Source organism: Equus przewalskii, chromosome 19, assembly GCF_037783145.1.
Source record: "Equus przewalskii isolate Varuska chromosome 19, EquPr2, whole genome shotgun sequence".
Taxonomy (NCBI): domain Eukaryota; kingdom Metazoa; phylum Chordata; class Mammalia; order Perissodactyla; family Equidae; genus Equus; species Equus przewalskii.
Window position 1 is genome coordinate 30,806,534 of NC_091849.1, and position 25,821 is coordinate 30,832,354.

Consider the following 25,821-nt stretch of genomic DNA (forward strand, 5'->3'; position numbering starts at 1 on the left):
ATGGAAACTCTCTGTACTATGTTTGCAACTCTTCTATATGTCTAAAATTATCTCAAAATAAAAAATTTTAAAACAAAACAGAACAAAAAGGCCTGTACATGTAAAAAGGTGAATTTTACAACGTTTAAATTGTGCCTCTTGACTTAAAAAGTATCTTTTCTTTATGATAGTCCTTTAAAATATATTCATTGGTTATGTTAAGTACATACAAATACTTTTTTAATCCATCCAAATAATATTATTCTTGAAAATATTTAATACATTCAAATAAAATTAGTAGTTGAAGTAATCAATTATATTTCGTAAAGTGGCCATTCATTCAATTGTCTTTCAGAGAATCAGCTGCCATCTGAGAGGGGAACACGGTCCCAGCCCTCCTGTAATTCCCGAGTTCCTCTTCCTCTTAAGAGGCCACTGGGAAAGAGAGAGGCCCCACAGATCGCAGGAAACTTCCTGCCTCTGAATGAAAACAAGAACCAGCTATGATTTTCTGGACAATGTTGAATGAGACAGGGATGGGAGTCAGAGAAGGAAGGATATGGGCATTCTCATTCCAGGCCTGACATGACCTTTGGAGGGGAACTAATTTCATCTAGTAATTGAGGAAGGCTTGGTGGGCTGAGGGCCCTCAAGTAGCAGGAGCAAGGAGGGAAATCTGCGGGCTGGAGATAAACCACTGAAAAGGAGTTGGATGGATGCTTAAGAGAAGAGGGCAGTTTTAAGGTAGAGAGATTGGGTGTTTATGCCCCCTCATCAATTCTCCTCCTTCCTGTTAAGGACCCAGGTGCTCTAAGACCTCTGACATCTAGCTCTCCTCTAACCATGCGCTACTCCCCCAGGCAGCCCTGGCACATACCCTCCTTGGTCTTCTCCCACCCATGGAAAAGGAAGTCCAAGGCCCTCTCGGAGCACTGGGACATTGTGTAGAGACCAGTTTTCATCTAGGGCTCTGCATCAGAAAATGATGCCACTCACACTGACAAGCTTGATTCCCTGTTACTGCTCATCTCTGGGCCCTGGGCCAGAGCCAAGATCCCCTTCTTACACCTGTGACATCTCTCGTCCGCTCTGCCACTCCCCTGTGTCAGATCCTCTTCCCTAGATTGACAGAGTAATGGAATAAGGTGCTCCTCCTTGCAAGAAAGAAGACCCAGGAGTGCTAGCTTCCTGGGCAGCAGCACATATAAATCTCACAGCCTCTGTGGGCTTAAGGAGAAGGAAAGACAGAAAAACTAGAGAGAAGGAGGGAGGAAAAGCTTCTCTGGCTTCCAGCCCGTGTGGATTCTTTGAGATGAAAAGAAGGAAACGCTCTGCCACATCCCTTCTCCTGCTGCTGCTGCTGCTTCTGCTAAGGTGTTTGGACCTGGGTGAGTGAACTGATTTTCGAGAGAAAGATGCAAAAGTTCCCCAGGGCCTGGAGAGCTGGGGGTTGGGCTCCCTGGAGAAGGAATCTCTTGGGACTCAGGCAGGGCCAGTCTTGAGCCAAGGTATGGAATAAATGGGTGAAACTTGGGAGATTCCAGACCCTGGTATCTGCCACCAACTCCCCATCACAAGGAAGCAGGGTTTTGAGGGTCCTGTTCATTCTCTTTCTCACATCCTCTTTTAAGGAAATGCTCTACTTTTGATTAATTACACTTTATTTAAGTTTCTGTATTTCAATTCTTTTTGAAAAATGGAAGATTTGAGCCCTATGAGAGGAATTTGGGGAATCAGCAGCAGATAGGGAGGAACTGTTTTGAGCAGAGAGACCCAAAACCCCAAAATATAAGCCATGTAGGCTGCATTTATTCATAAGAGTAAATGCTGTCAGTCCTGATGCCCTGCAGGTGGGGGTGGCGGGAGGTGAAGAGGATTCATTTCTTCCTTCTGTTTAGACTCAACTCAGTGTTGCTGTCAACTCCAACCAGAGCGGACCCACAGTCCCTCATGACTCCTCCTACCCCAAACCACCTCGAATCTTACCTGCCTTTAATTTTGCCACTGCAGCCCCAGATCTGACCCAGAGCTGTCTCCCTCTAAATCATACAGCAAGCCATGACCTGAATTTAATCTCTAACATGAATCACAGCTCCTGCCTCGTTTGTTTACTGGAGCCCCAGGCATGGCTGGGTGAGAGAAAACACACACAAACACGGAGTCAGAATACCCAAATTGCTGAAATACCAACCCAGCCCAGGAGTGAGGCTGAGAAAGAGTCAGTTTTAAAGTTCCACGGAGAGCCCAGAGCAGGAAAGGGCAGAGCCAAAGGCTGGGTGATCATACCTTCCAAGGACCTAGCTTAACTCTGGATAGTCCACTTTGTAGTGCAAGAGGATTCCATGTGGGATGTTTTTTTTTTATCAGAATTAAATCCAAACACCAGATGGTCCTTAACTCGAATAAATCCAACCACATTATATGCGGAGATATGTCATTTGAATGGGAAGGACAGTTACGGAAAATATTAAGCAGAGCAGATGATGACAGTCCATCAGGGATCTACATTTAAAAAGATTATTTTTGAATAGGAACAAGCCAAAATGTTTCCACTAAGGACCCAGTGACCAGCCCTGAAAACTCAGAGACAAGAGAAAACTATCCCACAGATGATGTAGAGACTACTGAAGATCATATCATTGAGGCCCTAGGTACCAATGAGGACTACACCACTGAACCCCTGGAGACCCTTGAGGACTACACCACTGCAGACCTGGGGCCCACTGAGGACAATATCACTGATGATCTGGGGACCATTGAGGATCACGTCATTGAGGCGCCAGGCACCACTGAGGACTACACCACTGAACACCTGGAGACCTCTGAGTACTACACCACTACAGACTCAGGGGCCTATGATGACTATACTACTGTAGCCCTGGGGCCTGAGGACTATACCACAGCAGACCTGGGAACCACCAAAGACTCTTTTGCTGCAGACCTGGGGACCATTGAGGACTACATCACTGATGACCCGAGGACCACTGAGGACTACACCACTGTAGACCTGGGTACCACTGAAGACTCTTTCACTGCAGACCCAGGGACCACCAAGGATTACACCACTGCAGACCTGGGGCCCACTGAGGACCATGTCATTCACGGCCCAGGCACTATTGAAGACTATACCACTGAACACTTGGAGACCCCTGAGGACTATGACACTTCAGACCTGGGGACCACTGAGCACTACACCACTGTAGACCTGGGGACCACTGAGGACTATACCACTGCAGACCTGGGGACCACAAAGGACTATCCCACTGATGACCCAGGGATCACCAAGGACTATATCACTGTAGACCCAGGGACCACCGAGGACTCTTTCACTGCAGACCTGGGGACCACTGAGGACTATACCATTTCAGACCTGGGGATACCTGCAGACTCTCTCATTGTGGACCTGGGGACCACCAAGTACTACACCACTGATGACCCAGGGATCACCAAGGAATACATCACTGTAGAACCAGGGACCACCGAGGACTCTTTCACTGCAGACCTGGGGACCACTGAGGACTATACCACTTCAGATCTGGGGACAACCACAGACTCTTTCATTGTGGACCTGGTGACCACCAAGGACTACACCACTGATGACCCAGGGATCACCAAGGACTATATCAGTGTAGAACCAGGGACCACCAAGGACTCTTTCACTGCAGACCTGGAAACCACTGAGGACCACACCATTGCTGACAGGGGGACTACCAAAGACTCTTTCACTACAGACCCAGGGACCACTGTGGACTCTTTCACTGCAGACCTGGGGACCACCAAGGACCACACCACTGCTGACCTGAGGACCACTGTGTACTCTTGCACTGCAGACCTGGGGACCACCAAGGACTACACCACTGCAGACCCAGGAACCACAGAGGATTATACCACTAAGCATCTCAACACTCACTCTGAGGGAACAGATTCAGTAACTGCAGTGAAGCCCACTGGGCTCCTGACGCCCATTGGAATCATCCTCATTTCTCTGGCTGCCACCACAGCCATTGTTGCACTCTTTGTTGGACTTGGCTTGATTGTGGTGAGTATTTGGCCCAGGAATGTGAAAGAGATTATGGGAATGAAGGACTCTGAGGAGGAAGAGGGCATGGGGAGTTGAGGTATGAGAAATTGTCAGAGGTGAGGAAACCTAGAGAGTTTTGCAAAGACACACAAAGAGACAGAGATGGAGCAAGTAGCATAAAAAATGTGGAGAGTTGAGGGAAAGAGGAAGGTGTAAGAGACAGAGGGAGAAGGAAAGAGGGAAGGTGAAGAGAGTACAGAGAGAGAGAACGCAGACAAAAAGAGGACCATAAGAATCTATAATAGAGTAAGACATGCTGAGAACTAGAGCAAGGCATAAACCATTACGTAAAGATAAATGTGAAAAATGGGAATTTTCATAAGAAGACAAAGAATTGGGAGGTAAGAGGAGAGGAGGAAATGAAACATTTTGAATGGTCCACTCATGTCAGCAATGCTACTATTTTGTATTAATTACTATCCACTCTGAAATTCTGCCAAAGATTTTTTAAAACAAGGATTAGGTAGGCCTTTATGAGCACAGCTACTCTATACTGGAGAAACAATTGGTAACAGCTTTCAAAAGGGAGTTCTAGATATTTTTCTGTCTCTGAGAGGCCCTGTTGTTTCTACACGGGGAGATACAAGGACTCCGTACCAGCTCTGTGGCTTCCTCTTGCTGACTCTTCGTCTAAAACTGAAGCCTTCAACTTCTGGCCTTTGTTAGATGGGGAAGGGCTGGTCCTTTTTGGCCATCCTGACCTAAAGATTACGAGCACATTGGAATCTTAGCAAGTGGCAGCTTACGTGATTGGCCAGCCCATGCAGGTGATTAAAGCCTCGTTAATTCTTGTTGGTCATTGATGCCATTGTGAACTGACCTCTGCCCCAAAAGGCAAACCTACAGCTTGGGATTGGTTCGTAAGTGTGATTGAAGCCGAAAGTAATGCATTATTCAGTTGAGGTGTTCACGTTTAATTCCATCAAAATCACACCGTGAAACTAGAGCATTCTGAAGAATGATTGACAAGAGAAAATGAGAATGAAAGCCTCCATGTGGACTTGACACACTCATGAGTCATGTTCAATATTTGCCAGTACAGGGAGGACCTTCTTGACTTCACTGTTATCATGAACAAGTAGATTTCTGACCACGTGGATCGCAATGAAAAGTCAGACACTCTTTCTCCAGGAGGGTGGATGCTTTCCTCCCTCCAAACCAGGCCTCTAAGTGCCGCTGGTACAGAGCGGCCACTAGCAATGGCACCTTCTTAACCTCTTGTAGAGACTAAAAACGAGAGATGGTTCAAAAGGCTCAGGGTACAGGAAATAAGAGGAAAGTTTGTGTTCCCAAACTTGCTAAATTTTTAACTTTTTGACATTTAACCAAAAAAGTTTTAAAAATAAGGATTATCTATACTTCAATCCATCCCTCTAACTCCGTATATCAAAATAGCTTTTTTGCCCCTACACGACTTCAACATTTTTGGAAATTGTGTCTCTAGTGGCATCAGGATCTGAAGAAAATGGGGACATAGGAAGGAGTCACAGAGATGGGGAGATGAGCTGGATAGATCTTGATAAATCACAAACCACCAGGGTTAAGAGAGGAACTGAGTCTTAAAATAAACCACTGTCTTCCTCCCTAGAAAAATTGCTTCCTGAGTCCATTCAATCCATCCACCAGGGTTATTTATCATCCCCACGCCATGGATTGGAGTGCGCCATAAAGAGGATCCTGGCAGTGACTGCAGTTGGTTCTAGAGCAAACCAGCCACCCATCAGCCTCTGCAGGACCATGAAGCGTGATGAGCATCCCCAGGCTTCCGCTTCCTTCCCCCAGTCTGGAGCCCTAGGACCACCAGATGAGAAAGGTAGCTGGCCCTGGGAGTAAGCATGTCAGGGACGCTCAGAAGGATGCCTGCTCTGAGTATCTCCTAACTCCGTCTGGCTGTGCTTACTTCCTCAGGAAAATTGCCTCTACCTATCTACCAGATGTGGCCATGAAAACTATTTGGAGGAGATACACACATCTGAGATATAAGAGATATTCATTAAGTCTGATCAAAGAAATAAAGCAAATGTTTGTCTCTTTCTTTCTAGGTTGCATAGCTAAATTCATTCACTTAAGAAAATAGTTAAGTGCCTAGCATGGGCCAAACACGCTATGCCTTTCTGTGTGCCCATCTCAGTCTGTCTAGCTGAAGGATACACCCCCTGATTTCTCAAGAGCGCCACACCCAAGTCCTCCCAACACCCAGGGCAAAGGACCATGTCTACAGGATGTACCCAACTGGTCACTCAATAAGTACCTATTGAGCACCCACCGTGGGGACAGACCACCAGAGCAAACAACTGAGTCTCATCTCAATCATGCTGTGAAATGAGAGACACAAGTCCTGATCTGGCCTCTGACTAGGAGAATATCTCTGCCTCAGTGAGTCAAAGAGGGAGAAATATCTTTCATGAAAAGTCCTATAAATGATGCTTAAGATGGTCAAGACCACAGACAAAGGCAGGATATGGAACATAACAGCTCCATGAGCTGTTCAGGACAAAGAGCTCAGAGTAAAGATATTCGAAGACAGTTGATTATTGGTCACCCTCCCAGCCACTATTACCAGCATCACCACCATCATTTAATAATGGAATTATAGTATTGTGCTATAGAATCAGAAACACAGAATAATAAATTCAAATATTAGAATCCTGTTTATCTGTTTCCAAAATTTACATTACACCTGTTATCATTCAAGTGTCGTGACTACAAGTTGAATAAAACTCAAATTGCTTACTAAATAATGCTCAAGAAAGATGAGGACACTGATCACTTTTAGTGATATGTTTGGCCTATCAGTGCACTGGGGCACCTAGAAGCTAAAAACACTCAGAGATGCATCACTATTATTATTGTTATATTACCTAGAAATGTGTGAACCAGCAAATGAAGTATAGACTCCTTATGCTTATAGTCCTACTGTTCCAATAAAGTTAGACACAACAGCAGTCATTTAATGTGATGCGTGATATTCTTTTGCTGAAAAATTCTTTGCTCCCAACATTAATGTGGTCCTGATTCCTACAGCATAGGCAAGCAAATCCCCCTTGCTGTGTGATGTCTCCATTCTTTCATGGAATTCCCTGTACAAACTGTCTAGAGACCTTCAGTCTCTGAGTGAACTGTGAGATTATCTGGCCTTCACTTAAGGTAAAGGCACCATTTAAATTTTAAGACAGTCCCTGTTCTACTCTTGTCAGCCTGCGACAATTCTAACGATTAGTCATTCCTATTAGTTTTATGTTGGTTTTATACTGGTCATCAATAGGATCCAGAAAAATGCTTATATTACTGGGATTTTAAAGATTATCATCTAAAGAATATGCATGTGGCAAAAACAGCTAGTTTCTATCCAAAATTCATTCTCCCCTTCTTCCATACTTGGGGTACCCAAGTTTTGTGTGGGGTGGCAATGTGCCCAGCTGAAAACACCCAATTTCTGAGCCAGGTGTGGTGATGAGGTACGGTTCTGGCCAATGAGATGGAGACAGAAGTCTGTGGAGATGGTGTCCCTTCCAAAATGAAAAGACAGAGGCCCATCAGGAGAAAGCCCTTCACCCCTTCACTCTTCGCTCTGCTTCCCACATGGAATGTAGGTACGAGACCTGGAGGTGCAGCAAGCTGAGCTGAGACCACGAGGAGACAAACAGGGAGGTGAAGGCCATCAGGCTGAGAGTGGAGCAGACGAAAGGAATCACCTGGGTCCCTGATGGCATTGCTGTGCCCTGGCTGCTGCTCCCAGACCTTTTGTACGTATATGAGACTAGTATGCCGCAGCTCGGTTAGGTGACCTTCTATAATACCAGCCGAATAAGAGCCTAACTGATATGACATGCTTTTAAAATATCGTATGGACATGATGGACGATCAAGAATACATCTGTAGACACGATTTGAAGAAACATTGTACTGGGTCCTTTTTAATGCTAAGAGTTTAAGAACATGTGACCTACACTTAGTGGGAAGTGGAAGAAGAATAATAAAATGCCCTCCCTTGGAGGCAGTAGATGGCAAAGGAAGAGTCTGTGACTTAAGATACTGTGTGCAGCAAGAATACCAGTTTATGGCAGGAGAGAAGAGTGACAGAAAAGTCTCTTAGTTAACATACAGTCAAGAAAAGTCAGATCTGTCTCTATAACACTTTCCCCCTGCAGTTCAGTCTGGGGTTGGGAGGTGGGCATTCACTAAAGGGCATTGGCAAGCAGGAGGAATTCCAGAGTCTGCCTTGGCCTCCCGGGGCACAGCACCTTTGCAGTCTCAGCACATGCTTGGTTTGTGCAATAGCATAATAGCTAGAGCTAAAAGTTCCAGCTGAGGAAGTTTGTATAGTTGAGTTTCTGCACCTCAAGGATAATTTCAAGCAATTGCAAAGACCATGAAATCTCTGTAAATAGCATAACCCATGTGATTCAGCCTAGAAACTTTAGCATGCAAGAAATATCCCCAAAACTTTTTTTTTTTAAAGATTTTATTTTTTTCCTTTTTCTCCCCAAAGCCCCCAGGGTACATAGTTGTATATTCTTCGTTGTGGGTCCTTCTAGTTGTGACATGTGGGACGCTGCCTCAGCGTGGCTTGATGAGCAGTACCATGTCCACACCCAGGATTTGAACCAACGAAACACTTGGCCGTCGCCAGTGGAGCGCGCGAACTTAACCACTCGGCCACGGGGCCAGCCCCTAGCAAACCTTTTTATTTTCTTTCAGTTAAAATAACTTCTGCTTCTGTCAGAGTAGAGTGAAATTCAATCTCAGCCCTTTTTGCTGCTCTTCAAAGATCCCGGATACAGGATTTTACACAGGATAGAGGCATAAGGGATACTCTTAAAGCCATACAGTAACTGGCCTGTACTAATTACCCCCAAGATACCTGTGTCCTTTTGGGTCAGCAGTTCTGCCAAAAGCACAGAGTCTTTGCTGAATCAGTCTCCGTCAGCCCACCATGTGGCCTCCTTCTCCAGAATGGGGTCACCTCTGCAAGGTCCTGCTGGGAAGGAGGGCACGGTTCCTGCTTTTGAGGACCAACAGACGGATGCGTGGCAATGTAGTCTCTGGACGGTGCTGAAGGTGGAAAAGGACAAGGTGAAGCAGCTGCAGAACATCCAGAAAAAAAAACAGAAGGCTTAAAGAATAAGGGAAATACCTCTTAATTACTCTGGGACCTTGAACTACAAGATTTGGTTGGCTCCCAAGCCATATTATACTCACACTTGTTATGACATTTGTAATTTGTTACATGTATGTCATCTTTTTAGTGAATATGTACAGCTCGTTCCATCGTGTGAGTTCAGTCCCACTCAGGTAATCCTCCTTTTTTCTTCATAAAGTCCAGGGTTTAAAATCTAGGTGATCCCAATTGCCACATGCTGTTAGTATGCTGCCCAGATTGAGGACACTGGGCAAGCACACACCTTACAGAATTGTGCCTGAACAGGATTTATGCCTGTTTGGGTGTGTCACCCCTCACAAAAATGTCTTTGAATGCACATTCTGGTCCAGTCCCCCATCTTTACAAACGAGAATGTTTGGTGAAGTTATCCAGAAACAGTGATTCAACATTCTCGCTACAGAAGGTACTATTTGATCCCTTAGTAAACACGTGGTTATTTTTCAAATCCAGTCATGACCTTTCCTGTGATTTATCTAAAATCTCTGTCTTTCGTCTCTATATATCACCATATTTATTTCCTTTATGGAGCTGATCACAATCTGAACTTATCTTTATTTATGTGTTAATTTATTTACTCACAGTCTGTCTCCTTCCACTAGAATGTCAGTTCTTTGAGAATAGGGGTCTTGAGGGCAATACATGAAACGGAGTAGACATTCAATAATCATTGTGCTTCACTGATCTTAAGATGCACTTTTTCCCATTACATTATAGTTTAAATGGAGATGTGTCTTACTCCTGACAGCATGTGATGGTTTGGTTGGCAGCAATTTTTCTTTTTTAGTGGGACATGAGCAATGGTGCATCTGGAACTCAATGTCATCTTAGATTTGATGAAATACGTATTTGGAAAGAAATAAATGAATGCATACTTTCTTTTGGTGCTGTTTCTTCTGTTTTAGTCTCGTTTGAAAACACAAAGAAATCAAAATTCCTTTAATGAGTGTCCAGTATGTGCTGGGAATTCTTTTGAGAACAAGGACGCAGACTAACAGAAATGAATGACATAGTCCCTGCCCTCAAGGACAAGAAAACCCACAATCACAGTGTAATGTGCTAAGTGCTGTAACAGAGGTGTGTGTTGGGGTGGAGCCCACAGGAGGTGTCTCACTCGGCCACGGCAAACCCAGGAAAGCTTCCTGAGGGAGGGGGTAATTGACTTAAGATTTATGACATATTTATGGGCACTTTGTGCTGCTTTAATATTTGTGGTCTCTTTTGATCCTGACAGCAGCTCTGTAAGGTAGGAAAATCATCCTATCTTAGAAATGCAGACCGAGGTTCAGAGAAGTTAAATAAATCGCCCCAAATCACACGAATGGTAAATGGCAGAGAGCGGTGGGAGGAGGCAGTTAAAGTCAGGTTGTCTGGGTCCAGGATCATTTGCTTTCCACTTCATTAGAGCTGAATTTCAAGTGATGAACAACTGCTCAGCACTCTGCTCATAAAACCCTTCAGAGGTGTGAAAACCTTCATCCATCAGTCTTCTCCTCTTTAGGCTGGTAGTGACAGGCCTTTGGATCTTTCCTTTAATCCGTTTTGGGTTTTGAGCCAAGCAAGAGAAACCAGATACAGTCCCCATTCCTGGGGAACCCCCAATCTGAAAACAAGTTTCAGACACACAGACACAAATAAAATCATCTTTGTGTGTACAGTACAAGGAAGGAAATGTGTCATCGGTTTTGACATTTAAGAGATTTATTTACTTTGACAGGTGTGTTCTGCTTTTTAAAGTATTTGCAGCATCTCAGGTTTCACTCTTGAAAGAATTTGGCGACTGGACGCAAGCAGAGTTGCTCCATTTTTAGCTTAGAACCCCACCCAGAGTTTTTGAGGAAGCAGTCCTGAATCAAGACGGCTCTCAGATATTTTTGATTTTCTCCACCCAGGAGAGTTTTTCAGCTTCTTTGCACTACACATGGAAGAGGTGGCATGTGATGATTCATTTAACCATCCATCAAGTCTTTGCTGAGGACACATATGGCGGTTACTATGCATGGCTCTGAAGACACAGTGGAGAGCCATATAAACAACTTCTGCCTTCAAGGTGCCTGGTGAAAGCTAATGGACGTTGCTGTCATGTAGATGCAAAAGTTGTGAAATAGCTCAGTGTTCCACACCCTCTTTGGAAAACCTTAAAAAAATTCATGGAGCTTTCAGCAGTGACATTTACCATCAGCAACTTCACCATATGAGGCAGCAAGCAAAGTGAACTACAGATGCACCACTGAGCAGAGGCATTTTCTCTCACACTCAGACCACAACGGAACCGTTCTTTCTCATTTTGATTAGTATTCACTGCTTGTGTTGAGCTGTTTGCAGTTGAGACCCAATTTGTGAATGGAGCTGAGGCCTAGTGCAGTGTTGGATACTGGATCAAAGAGGCCACAAGTGTTTTATAAAGCAGAATTCACTAGTGAAGTCAAATAAATACCATAAGTGTCACAGTTGGTGAAAATTGGCCATTAGAAAAATTTGGATATGGTAAATTGTTAAATTGACGTGGATGAAGATTTAATTAGAATATATATTCAGCATGTGAAAAGAGATAATGGGAAGGGAATGCAGTGACAGTCAAAACATCAAGGCTACTATGGAAACAGTATCCATGGCAACAAATGGCCTGGACAAAAGATAGAGGCTCCTACAATGCCTGTATTTTCCCGATGAAATGTCTTGATGAGCCCTCTAGTGGCAACAGCTGGTAACCACCCTCTGATCGAAGAGCATCAGTCTTGGAAATTGATGGCCTGCTTCTGAGTGCCTCAGCGGAAGTTGGCTTTCATTACATCTCATAGTGTCACATCCTAGCTCCCTCCTTGTCTTGTACTTGCTGGGCACTGAAACACAGTATATGTCCACAAACAGCTACCATTTTTCATTGAATCTAAGACTCCATTTGCCAGAAAACATACCATAATTTCATGTACCACTAAGAAAGAAAAATAGTCAATTAAATTATGACATACCATTGATTGCAAGACATATCCCCATTTTAGAGATATTAAATGTGAAAATTATTATATGCCTTGTAATCTATAAAATATGCTTAGTGACTTTTGGTGAGTCGCTTAACATTTCTGGAGCTTTGTTTCCTCACTCATAGATAGTTCCACCATTCATTCATTCTTCTATTCATTCATTCTACACACATTTATTAAGTGCCGACTCAGAGACAGGCATTGACTTCAGCACTGAGGATACAGTGGTGAGCAGGTGTCCTGTCTTTGGGGGGCTTTTGTTCCAGTGAGTGTAGGACTTCTGATGGTCTTTGCCACACTAACATTCTGTGAGTCAGTAATTTTATGACAATGGATGACTTACAGAGTGAAAGCAGACACCAGAAAAGAAGTCAGAAAACCTGGATTCTAATCTAGTTCTTCCCCTAACAGAGTGCATGATCTTTCTCAGCCTTTGTTTATCCACTTATTAAGTGGGGATATTATTGTCTGTCCTGCCTAGATCGCTGTTAAATCAAGAAGTAGCTATGTTTTTCTCATAGTGCAGTCCTTCAACTATGTGCAATGACAGTCAAAATGGCAAAGCAGCTATGGAAACGTGTGCATGGCAACAGTGGTCCTATCTTTCCTTCTTGCCCCTGGATCAAAAAAGTTCCAGGGTTTGTCTTGTCACCTTCAGGTATGAAGCAGTATCATTTTATGTATACAAACGTCTAATCCAGAATAATATCGAATCTTTTTTCTATTGGCCAGTATAGAGCTTCTTGCTCCCCAGTGGACAGCCTGCAGTGGGCTTGTGTAACCCTTGCCTGGCAAACACAGCTGTAAGAGACAGGCTGGTTATCTGCCTGGGGGTGAGGGTGTAGGACAGGAGGCTGGGCTGGGGACCTGGTTCCCTGAGATTTTCAGACCAAGGCTCTGTAAGCGTTTCCAGTGGACTAGGTGTGAGCCATGCTAGAAGGAGATCCGCTGTGGGGCTGAGTTAGTCCTGTCTGATATGGCCACCTACAGGTGTGAGCCCACCGACAGGTGTGAGCCCGCCTACAGGTGTGAGCCCGCCTCAGCAGAAAGAAGCTCATGTTATTGCTGCGTTCCCAGGGGCTGTGGGAGAAAGAAAGGATGGAAGAAGGGCCTCATTTGCAGCAGGGAACTGCACTTGAGTGGTCTCCAGCAATGGCTGTAGGGGAATAAGGGGTCTCAGAAGAATCCACGGAAACTCAAGGAGAATCAGCTTTAAGCACCTGCCAGGCCCAGAGAGTGCAGATCCCTCTTATCACCATGCCAGGTGAGGAAGAACTCTCCTGCCCCCCACTATCTCTGACCCTTCCCCATTCTACCTGAGCTTGGAGGGTCAGAAACCATCATGAGCAAGAGAGGAGGAGGGGCACAGAAGCATAACGTAGAGAAAAGAGGAGCTGTGTCCCCATTCCCTCATCTTCCCACCCTCAGTAAACACTAGCTGGAGAAGATTTAACTTTGGAACTAGACTTCAAATTTCTGAATTGACAAATTTCTGAATTGTATTTGGTAACGTAAAACGACCAGAGGACTTTTATCACCTAAGAGAGATCAGAAAAACTTTAATCCTGTCCACGTTTTCATCTTGGAACAGGGAGAAGTGGCCGCACTGAGCAAGTTAAGGAGACAGTGGGGCAATGAAATAGAGCTGCTATGTGACTGCATCCTTCAAGTCATGCTTGTTTCCCACACTAGCTGTGTGTGTGTGTGTGTGTGTGTGTGTGTGTGTAGAGAGCAAGCAACCAGACTTGGGGGCTTGGGATCAGAGACCCAAAACATGACTGGGAATGTGTGCAGGCCTGGCTGTCCCTTCAGGCCTTTGCCTGACCTGACCTGATGCAGTCTGGCATAGACTCTGTACATGTTCAACAAAGTCTATCATTCAAGACGAAATAACTTACTCTTGAGAAATGTCGGATCCACGACAAGCACGTGTTGCTGGAGTTTGCTCACTAAAGGTGACAGGTCTCTGCTGTCCAATATGGTAGCCACTAGCCACATGTACCAACGAGCACTTAAAACGAGGCTCGTCCAAATTCAAGTGGGCTCTTAAGTGTAAAATATACACCAGATTTCAAAGATTTAGTACAAATCTCACCAATAATATTTATATTTATTACACTTTGAAATTGTACTATTTTGTTTGCACTGGGTTAAATAAAATATATTATTAAGGGCTGGCTTGGTGGCACAGCAGTTAAGTGTGCACGTTCCACTTTGGCAGCCCGGGGTTCGCTGGTTCGGATCCCAGTGCAGACATGGCACCGCTTGGCAGAAGCCATGCTGTGGTAGGTGTCCCACATATAAAGTAGAGGAAGATAGGCATGGATGTTAGCTCAGGGCCAGTCTTCCTCAACAAAAAGAGGAGGATTGGCAGATGTTAGCTCATGGCTAATCTTCCTCAAAAAAAAAAATTTATTAAAATTAATTTTGGGGCCAGCCTTGTGGCATAATGGCTAAGTTTGGTGCATTCCACTTTGGCTGCCCAGGTTCACAGGTTTGGATCCTGGGCATGGACCTACAGAACCTGTCAGCCACGCTGTGGTGGCGATCCACATGTAGAGGAAGACAGGCACAGATATTAGCTCAGGGCTAATCTTCCTCAAGCAAAAAAAAATTAATTTTATCTGTTGCTTTTTATCTTTCTAGTTTGACTATTAGAAAATTTTAAATTACATGTAACTCATATTATATTCTATTGGACAGCACTGTCATAGTGCATAGTGCCTATGGCATTGAGGTCACAGGTCATATAGAGCAGGGACATCTTCCCTTCAGAGAGTGGCTTCATTCCCATTTTGAATCATCCTAAAGAAGGCAGATCCTGGCAGGTGGCCCAGAGTCTGGATTAAGGGAGGAAATGTCTTCCCCTCTTTGGACAAGAGTAGGGATAGAGTTGGGGGTATTGTGAGTTGCAAAAGCATACCCAATGAATGGTACCCCCAATTATAGGGAGGTCAAACTGGCCCCTGAAACTCAGGTCACGCTGGAGGCAAGACAGAGAAGCAACCAGTAGGAGCTCCTACATAAGAGGGTGCTCGGGCTGTGAAATTTGAAAGCAGCCATATCTAATTTCCACTTCTTGGTGTTTCTGTAACTCTCTTCCCTTATCCCGAAGTCTTTAGTAAACGTGAGCCTGGGGGCAGCGGCAGGAAGCTGAGGGAGGCGTCTGTGCCCCCCCTTAGCTCTCCCACTGGCCATATCTCCTCCCAGCAGGTCTGGAGAGCAGTCCCTGGTCCAGCCTGCCGCTGGCTGCCGCTGCTCTCCTGGGCTGCTTCTGAGCCTCATGGAGTGATCTCAGTTCTGGGAATCTATCCAGTTCTCAATTGCAGAAAAACCTTCATAAATAAAAAATATTCATTAGAAGTTATCATCTTAAAATATTTGAAGCAGCCTAAATACTCAACAGGAAAAACTATAAATTATGGACTATGTACTTCATACGCCATTGTGGAGCCACTTAAGTGACGTTTATTAAAACTTTGTATTAACAAGGAAGATGATAGTGTCATTACAATAAATTTTAAAAAAGAATAAGGGAATACACAATTACATATGCAACTGGTGACTATAACATACAACTCCCCCCAAAAAGACTCCCAAAAATCTAGTCATAAAGACTATTAAAAAAATATTTTTTAGGGGCCGGCCCCGTGGCCGAGTGGTTAAGTTCGCGTGCTCTGCTACAGCAGCCCACGGTTTCGCTGGTCCGGATCCTGGGTGCGGACATGGCACTGCTCATTAGGCCACATTGAGGTGGCCTCCCATGTACTACAACTAGAAGGACCCACAACTAAAATATACAACAATATACTGGGGGGATTTGGAGAGAAAAAAGCAGAAAGAAAAGAAAAAGAATAAAGAAGATTGGCAACAGTTGTTAGCTCAGGTGCCAATCTTAAAAAAATATATATATATATATTTTTTTTTTTAAATAAAGGAACCATGATTGTATCAGTCAGGGTTCTCCAGAGAAACAGAATATATATATTAAAACAGAGAGAGAGATTTCTTTTAAGGAATTGGCTCACTTAATTACGGAGGCTGGAAAGTCCACAATTTGCAGGGTAGGCTGGCAGGCTGCAGACGCAGGGAAGAGCTGATGTTGCAGCTCAAGTCCAAAGGTGGGCTGGAGGCAGAATTCCCTCTTCCTTGGGGGCCCTCAGTCTTTTTCTATTAGGGCCTTCAGGTGGTCAGATGAGGCACACCCACATTATGGAGGGTAATCTCCTTTACTCAAAGCCCACTGATGTGAATGTTAATCTCATCTAAAAAACTATCTTCACAGAAACATCTAGAAAAATGTTTGACCAAATATCTGGGTAATTTTATGCTGACACATAAAATTAAGCATCACAGTTGACAAACAGAAATGGCAAGCAATAGGATATATTGGAGTATATGAGGAAGCCATTTGGTGTAAACCTAATTCGGCCTGACTTTGTTTTTCCAAAAGGGGCTGACAGTGGCGGTTGAGCATGCATTGTATATCTGCTTTAGGCATTCCCTATGGCAAGAACAAAGGCTCTTGAGATAAAGGTGTAACTTCCCTCCCCCTCCCAACGTTGGCATTTCCTTAAGGATTAAGCATCTTTCCTTAGGCTAGGAACTGATTGCTGCACTCACCTGTGACCTCCTGCTACCCCCGCCCTCCAAGATAGCAGACCCACTACCTGCTGTGTCCATCAAGTGCTGTGCCGACAGGGCAATCTTGTGACTATTGTGGGAGGGACATTTCAATGATATGTGAAACATCCTGTTTGGGGGTATATAACCACTCTGTACACCTCACTTCTTCGGTGCCCTTTCTTCCTTCGGGAAGAAAGCCCCTGGGCCATGGTCCTCAGATTTTAGCTCAGAATAAACTCATCCCAAATTTTCATTTATAGATTGGTTGTGGATTATTTTCGTTGACACAGTGATGTAAGGTTTAATACTCTCTAACTTACTTTCTATATATTTTCCTCTGTCTTCCAAAATACATATGATAAAACAATTTACTTTTATGGTGGAAAAAAGCCTGTAAATACATTTTAAAACATCACATCCTTGGGGCTGGCCCCGTGGCCGAGTGGTTAAGTTCGCGCGCTCTGCTGCAGGCGGCCCAGTGTTTCATTGGTTCGAATCCTGGGCGCGGACATGGCGCTGCTCATCCGACCATGCTGAGGCAGCGTCCCACATGCCACAACTAGAAGAACCCACAACGAAGAATACACAACTATGTACCGGGGGGCTTTGGGGAGAAAAAGGAAAAAATAAAATCTTTAAAAAAAAAAAAATAAATAAAACATCACATCCTTGAAGGAGGCCCAGAGCCTCAGGGGCTGGGCACTTACCCCAAGGCTCCCACTGCCGCTGTGTACAGTGACAGAGCCTCTCGCCTCTGTCTTCTATCATTGTTATCTCTGTGCAGAACGTGTCTTCCTCTGCTGGATGTCAGACTCTTAGAGGTCATCGACCAAGTCTTACTCTTTTTCTACTCTCCTTCAAGCATGGGAAATTCTTTTCTTGATAAGTAATTGTTGTCCAATTGAATTGAATTAAGAACTTCAAATGTTACCTCCTGCAGGAGACAATCTTCAAAAGAATTTTAGGAACTGGAATTTTAGGAAATGACAGAAGGAACAAGTGGGAACCTGCCTAATGGCATTCATTTCAGCCCCAGGCTATATGTTGATTCCTAAGGAGCACCCTCCTGAGAGGAGTAGTTGTGGTGAATGGAGGAAGCTCCCGTTCCAGTTTCTTTGCAAAAATCAACTTGATATGATTTTCCTACCTCTGCTGAAATTGCCTAAAAATTCTTCATTATTTATTTGACTTAAATGTTTTCTGTAATTCCTCTGAGTTTTAGTTTCTTGCTCATGCTTTATCATCCCTTTTTACTTCTTGCTAAATGTAATGTCAGTATATCCGCTTTGCTTATTTCTGATAAGTTTCCATAAACGGATGGAATTTTTATAAACTAAATCCATCTTGCTTTGATTTTCAATATAAGTTTGGAAATAATTTTCCAAGGTGAAAAATTCTGGTCTCAAGACACAATTAAAACTTTACTTTAAAATGATGTCAACTGCTTGATATATAAATATTTGAAGGAAAGTATGCCATGACATTAACTGTAAAGAACTTAAACTCTGCCAGACGTACAAGAAACTGATTTTTGGAACAATACCCAGGGGGGAAAATAAAGATGCCCCAAGTTTTGACTTGCAGCCCTGGTGGTCTAGTGGTTAAGATTTGGTGCTCTCACCGTCCCAGCCCGGGGTTTGTTTCCTGGTCAGGGAACCATACCACCTGTCTGCTGGTTGTCATATTGTGGCTGCTGCGTGTTGTTTTGATGCTGAAAAAAGTTGGCCATAAAAATCCCACAAATAGCAGCAGAGCATTGGCTGATATAGTGCCAGGAGGTGAGAGGATGGTCAAAAAGACTGGTTGGGGTTAGGAGTCCACCCAACAGCACTAAGAAGAAGAAGTGTTTTCTGACTCATGAAACCTGGCTAGTCATTCTGTGTCTTTCTTTTTTTTTTTTAAGATTTTTTTTTTTTTAAATTTTTTCCTTTTTCTCCCCAAAGCCCCCAGCTACATAGTTGTATATTCTTATTCTTTGTTGTGGGTCCTTCTAGTTGTGGCATGTGGGATGCTGCCTCAGCGTGGTCTGATGAGCAGTGCCATGTCCACGCCCAGGATTTGAACCAACGAAACACTGGGCCGCCTGCAGCGGAGCACGCGAACTTAACCACTTGGCCACAGGGCCATCCCCTCTGTGTCTTTCTTAAGGAGCTTCTCTTCTGTGGATATCTCAGATGCTTGGAATTCTAAGGAACTTGTTTTTTTTCTTAAAGATTGGCCCCTGAGCTAACAACTGTTGCCAATCTTCTTTTTCCTTTTCCTACTTTTTCTCCCCAAATCCTCCCAGTACAGCGTTGCATATTTTAGTTGTGGGTCCTTCTAGTTGTGGCCTGTGGGACACCGCCTCAGCATGGCCTGATAAGCAGGACATCTGAACTGGTGAAACCCTGAGCCGCCACAGCAGAGCGCATGAACTTACCCACTTGGTCAGGGGGCCAGCCCTCTAAGGAACTGTAAAGGTCACTTACTCAAAACTCTCATTAAAAGCAAGAACTTTTTCCATTACATCTTGTATAATGATTTTCTAGTCTCTGCCCAAAGACCTCTAGTGACAGGAGGTGGAGGTGGAGGAAAAAAGTCTAGGAACCTGGAAGTCTGATTGCTCAAAAAGGAAAAAAAGTCAGAGTCTGGGAAAGGAAGGCAGAATCTAAAGGTCAGGAAACTGTAAAATTGGGTCCAGGAAAGGTTTTGAGGAATGAGCAAATTTCTGATGAGACAAATGGTGCAAATGTGACCTAAGGTCATGGTGCTGACGGAAAGTCACCGGCAGACATTATAGAGAGATTGCCTTCATGCATGCTCCATCACTGAACTCTCCAGGTTTCTAGAAGAACCTATAAATAACTGAAATGTCTTTTCCTGATGACCCAGTCAGCTTGCTCAATCAGCCAATCTAGGCTTATCCAAAGAAAAGAAAAACTAAATGCACTGCTCCCCAACTGTCTGTATTTTTTCTCTTCCCTCTCTCTTCTCACTCTTACTAATCCTGTTTTAATCTTTGTATGTCAGCCATCAGAGTGACTTGGCTATTCTCTATGTCCACTACTCTTTCTGCTACCATTGACTTACTAGACAATTCTTCTCCTACTTCATCACCATCATCATTGCATATTGATTACCAGCAGCAGCAGCACCATCATCACCAGCACCATCATCACCATCATCATCACTACCATTTAGTGCCAATGATAGCAAAAAGTACATCTAATCCTTACAATATTCTCAAGAAAGGACAGTGATTCCCTTTTGAGGAAATGACTTACAAGATAGTCAAATAATTTGTTTAGATTTACACATTTAATAAGTTACAACAGCAAGATTTAAACCTAGGCTTGCTTGATTCCAAAACCCACACTTTTATCCACTATACTATACTGTTTTCAAAATTCTCTTTCCATTGTCAGCCACTTCTTGATGTTTCTATTTCTTAGGGTGAATTCCTAATAGAAAGAGTCTGGTTGGTTCAGCTCAACTCTTAGTGCCATGCCACATCACTGGTCGCTGGCTAGCTTAGTGATTGGTTGACAGTGAATCAGGTGTCTGTCTCTGGGTCAATCAGCTGTGGCCAGAGGATGCAGGAGTGTGTGGTCCAAAACACAGTCGGCTGCCTGGGTCTGTGCTTTCATCAGGGGCGTGTGCGGAACAGGCCAGCGATGGGGTGGTGGGCATGGCCATTATATGTGCACATGTCTGACTTCTCCTGAGAGTTTGTTGAAGAGGACAACATTGTGGGGGATGGAAGGGAAGATTAGCCATGAGCTAACATCTGCCTTCAATCCTCCTCTTTTTCGCTGAGGAAGATTAGCCCTGAGATAACATCTGTGCCCATCTTCCTCCACTTTATATATGGGATGCCTGCCACAGCATGGCTTGACAAGCGGTGCCATGTCCGCACCGGGGATCTGAACCAGTGAACCCCAGGCCGCCAAAGCAGAACGTGCGAACTTAACTACTGGGCACCACCGGGCCGCCCAGAAGAGGGCAACTTTTAATGTACATTTATTTATTCTTCATCTCTTTCCACAGATTATTTTGAATGGCTTATAACAAAACCACATATAATGAAATAATAATAAATAAATATACATGAAAATTTTAAAAACATACAAACCAAAGCAAAACAGAATAGAAATACTCCAAAGTTGGGGGATGATAATATTGAAGTCCTTGAGAAAGTTGTGTTTTAAGCTATTTTGGAGCAACCAGAGCAAAAAGAGAAACAGGGGCAGCCTATAGTCAGTATGAGAAAAGAAAGCAAACAGAAATTTCCTGGCAGCAAAGTCTAAAACAAATTTCTCATATGATGTCTTTAATAAGGAACACTGAGTCATGTAAAGCTAAAAGTTCTCAGCAAATTTTCTCTAGCAAATTCAATAATCTATTTCTTGTACTTGATTGTGATAGCAAAACCAGACAAAGAGAAAGGCAGAGCATTAAAACATAACTCAGTGGAAGAGATTCTGGGAAGGGCAGAAAAAAAGTAGTACAAATATAGAGATGTCTGTGATCCAGGCACAGAATTTAGAGAACTTAGAGGTGAGAAAATTGCATGTCCCTTATATAATCATCTCTAAAATATCTTTTGTCTCCACTGGGCTATTGTTAGGAGCCATATAGCAGAAATCCTAGTTTATACTCTCTGCTAGGGAACTATAGGACACGGATTTTCTGTTCCTGACTGAGACTAGTTACCTTTTCCTAAGAACTCAGTTGGGCAAGCAACAAGTCTGCATCGCCCCGTGGAAACCAAGGCCCTCAGCCCGTGCTCTCACCTGGACGGAAGGTGGCACAGCCTCTGCACGGGGAGGCTCTGTAGGAGCCTGTGCAGAAACGCCAGAGCCAGGACGTCCTTCAGAAAACTGTTTTGGGATTGCTCCAATTCATGAACCAGCCACGTCATAAAGCATTACGACAGCAGGACGGACGTGCTCCCTAAACTCATGCTGCTTACAGCAGAGCTAAAATCATTATTTTGAAAAAAGTAAATCAAAGCAGGTACTATCAGTCACCTGCTAGAGACACAGGAAAACCTCAGAAGTTACTCAATAAATCCTCTGAAAATAATGACAGATTTCCAAAGTCCTGAAAAATACATGTAATTAATTTTCTGTGAACTTACTTGACATATACCAAGCTAATCGTAGAAAATGTCTGCCAAAGGCAATCATTTTAATTTATGTAACAATTAATACGGTGGATATTTATCTTATTTAGTTATCAGGGCCATTCATTTCTTAAAAATCCTTCCTGATTAAAGTTAATAAAACTGTACCAGCAGTCCACTTACGCTCTATGGGAGCCTCATGCGTCTGGTCTACTTAAAATCATGTTTGAACTGTTCAGATAGTGGTCTAAAAAGGAATTAGGGATTTTTTTAAATAAAAGAAATGATATAATTCTTGCGAAGGTGGGATGAGACAATCACTCTCTATAATGTTAGTGGGGAGTACAATCTCTTGGAAACACTCAGATAATACACACCAAGAGATAACATGTACAAAACACCCTTTATGCATAAGGATGTTTATGGTAGCATTATTCATAATAGTGAAACAGTTCACAAGTCCAACCAAAGAGTATATAATACGTATTAGATTAGGCAGCGATTTAAAATTATTCCACAAGAAATAACAAGTGTTGGAGAGGATGTGGAGAAAAAGGAACTTCTACGTGCTGTTGGTGTAAATGTAAATTTGTGCAGCCACTATGGAAAATAGTAGAGAGATTCCTCAAAAAATTAAGAATAGAACTATCACACGACCCAAGTATTCCACGCCTGGGTATTTATCCAAAGAAGACAAAAATACTAATTTGAAAACATATACGCACCCCTATGTTCCGTGCAGCATTATTCACAATAGCCAAGACTTGGAAACAACGTAAGTGGCCATGGACGGATGAATGGATAAAGAAGATGTGATGTATATACACAATGGAATACTGCTCAGCTATAAAAAAAGATGAAATCTTGCCGTTTTGGACAACATGGATGGACCTTGAAGATATTACGCTAAGTGAAAATAAGTCAGATGGAGAAAGACAAATACCATATGATTTCACTCATGTGTGGAATCTGAAAAAAACAAAAAACAAATGAACAAACAAAATAAAACAAAAGCAACGCATAGATACAGAGAACAGATTAGTGGTTACCAGAAGGGAAGGGAGTTTGGGGGTGAGTGAAACAGGTGAATGGATGGTGACAGATGGTAACTAGACGTGGTGGTGAGCACTGTGTAGTGTATACAGATTTCAAATTATGATGCTGTATACCTGAAACTTACATAATAATAAAACATTTTTTAATAAAGTAAAATAATTTTATTTTTCGAAGAATTTTTAAAGGTAAGATATTGTTTATAACATAAAGTTAAGTAGAAGAACCATATGCCCATTGGGAAAAAAAGAATGAAAAAAATAAAAATACTAGTAATGTTTATCTCTATGGATTGGGGTTAGAGATTATTTTTATTTCTTGCACTATGTATATTTTCTCCCTTAAGATTTCAAACTCAATAAACGCTATTTTTTAATGAAATAGTAAATTATTGAGCAAAAGAGAGTGTCTTTTACAGTTCCTAAGACCGCCGTCAGATCCACCCCAACACCATTCTGCAGCCCTTGCTTTTGCCAGCAATGTAAAAAAGCAGGTATTTTATGAGCATCAACAGCAGGGAATGTAAAATAACCTATTTATGTTGGCTCTGCGTTGCTTCAACCATCAGTCAGAGGCCAAAAAAGATAAAATGAAAACCGTAAACTCGTTCCTGGAAGCTCTCTCCACAGGATAACACAGTCAGAGTTCTTGGCTGTCTCATCCACGTAGGAAAGGATCTTGTTGGAAATGTGTAGAATCATACACTGAAGCAGGGGCCCAAGCACCACCTCAGGGAGAGGAAGCCAGACAAAATAGAGGCGAAATAAAAAATAAAAAGAAAGGTTTCGTGGCATTCGCTTCTACCTGGTGCCAGCTGATCCATGCTGGGAAGCTCAAGTCCACCAGAACCACACTATAAACTCAACTGGGTCTTCTGGCTTAATATGGCTGATTGAACACACATGTTTGTCTCTGCTTCCACCAGAAATCCCACCAAATGTGGTAAGCGTTTTTTAAAAAGGCAGGAACATACAAGGAAGAAAAAAAAAAAACCCAGGAAACTATATAATCTAAATAAATAGATAAGTGAATAGATCAGGATCTGGATAGTAAATGGACAAATGTCTCAGCAGATAAGAGAATATTAAAGGTATGATCACAGTGGGAAAATCCCACAACCAGGTAGATTTCACAAAGTGGAACTCCAGACATCGTACAAAATAAAGCTAAAGAGCACCCCTGAACGTGGGGATGCTAGAGGGCCTAGAAACAGAAGGTGGAAGTCCCTACAAGAAGCCATGAGAGCCCCGGATCTCCTAAGCTGCCCCACATGGCAGAGTGACTCCCATATTCTACTCTAATGGGTGGTTTACTCCCTGGAGAGTTGAACCATGCCAGGGAGGTACGGGAAACTAGACTGAAAATAGGAGGATTAAGTAAAAGTCTGAATATAAAATGGCAAGGCTCCTGGTCTTCTTCCCCCAGTCACTTCTGAGAATTCTGGCAGCTGGACTTGCCCTTGGAAGAATAATAGAGAAATCCCCTCTGGGGAGACTGACCAGACCAAGAAAAAATCTACAAACACCAGCAGCAGGAGGGTTGTGGTGGTTATTAAGCTTTTATCACTTAGCTTCAAACTCACTCTTTCTCGCTTCCGGCTAGCTTGCTCTTAGGCATAGAGGGAGACTTCAGGGCATGTCCTCCAGCCCTGACTCGCTCCTTCGTGTTTGCTTCCCAAATCTTCAGCATCACTACAGCGGTAACATTGATTCCAGCAGCACTCGTTGGTCTTAAACTGCAGTTCTCCACACTCCCAGCACCAGCCAGGCCCCCTCAGAACTCTGAGATCCAGCTCCACCAGCCCCTCCTCCAAGATTCTACTAGTCCATAATGCCGACATCTTTCCTGTTCCCCCAGCTTTAGGGATGGGTAGCCGCTTCCTGTACATTCTGCCTCTGCGGTACCTCCGTGCTCCTTTTTGCCTTTTTAGATCTCAATACATGATTAACAATTCTTTATATAAAATGATCTATTTAAATACATGGAGTTTATTCTTTCACCCGACTAGACCCTGAATCAAGGGTCTTTTGTAAAAACCGTCCAGCTCAATCCCACTATAGTGGAGCCCACAGAAAAACCCCACCCCTACACGTGGAGTTTCCAAACAGCTTAAAATATAAGCCAAAGATTACTGAATCAGTTTCCAGTTAGGAGACAGAAGCCAAGCCCTAATTTGAACAGGGAGAGTTTAATATAAGGAATTACTTGACTGTAAAGAGGAGTAACAATAAAGATGCAAAGAGAACCTAAAACATACCCTAGGACTGAGGGAGTGTATCCAAGGGAGGACAAACTCAGAGGGGCGGCCCGGCTCCAAAGCTGGATTCAGATCCCACTGGAGAAGCTGCGGTTGAACCCTCTGCAGGGCAGACAGTTTCACTGGGATGCCCGGACCAATCCTGTCCTTTGGGGAGAAGCGGAGAAGGCACACAGGGAGTCGGGCGTCAGGAGCCCACTCACCACGCAAGTCCTGGGGCATGCAGTGTCCACGTCAGGACCAGCTCCCTGAGGGACTGCACACTTTCAGCACGTGGCTGAGGCAGAGACCAATAGATGTCCCAACGAGGCCATTGATGGGCCTGCAGCAGGAACAACAAAAATAAAAAACCTCTGTTTGTTGAAACCCGGAAGTCCTCCTGCCATGTCCCTCCAGCGCCCTCTACTGACAGAGCTTCATTTTGCGCTCGCGGCACAAAAGAGAAATGCTTACAGCTCCATTATCACAACTCAGTAAGAGGGTGGGTTTTCAGTTGAGGGGCACATTGATAACCAGCACAGCCACCATGTGATGAAAGCCACTAACATGCAAGATGAGGATTGAAAATGTGAGAATG

General features: G+C 43.6%; 1 long non-coding RNA gene across 1 annotated transcript in view; it reads right to left on the reverse strand.

Moving 5' to 3' along the window:
- The window catches only part of LOC139077292 (uncharacterized), a 97,689-nt gene extending 72,082 nt beyond the window's left edge, over window positions 1-25,607 (reverse strand). Inside the window, exons 1-2 of the long non-coding RNA XR_011529677.1 lie at window positions 25,245-25,607; window positions 8,924-9,114 (exon numbers count right to left, since the gene is read on the reverse strand). This is a non-coding gene — a long non-coding RNA (uncharacterized lncRNA). The remainder of the gene's footprint in view (window positions 1-8,923; window positions 9,115-25,244) is intronic.
- Between the last annotated feature and the right edge of the window lie 214 nt (window positions 25,608-25,821).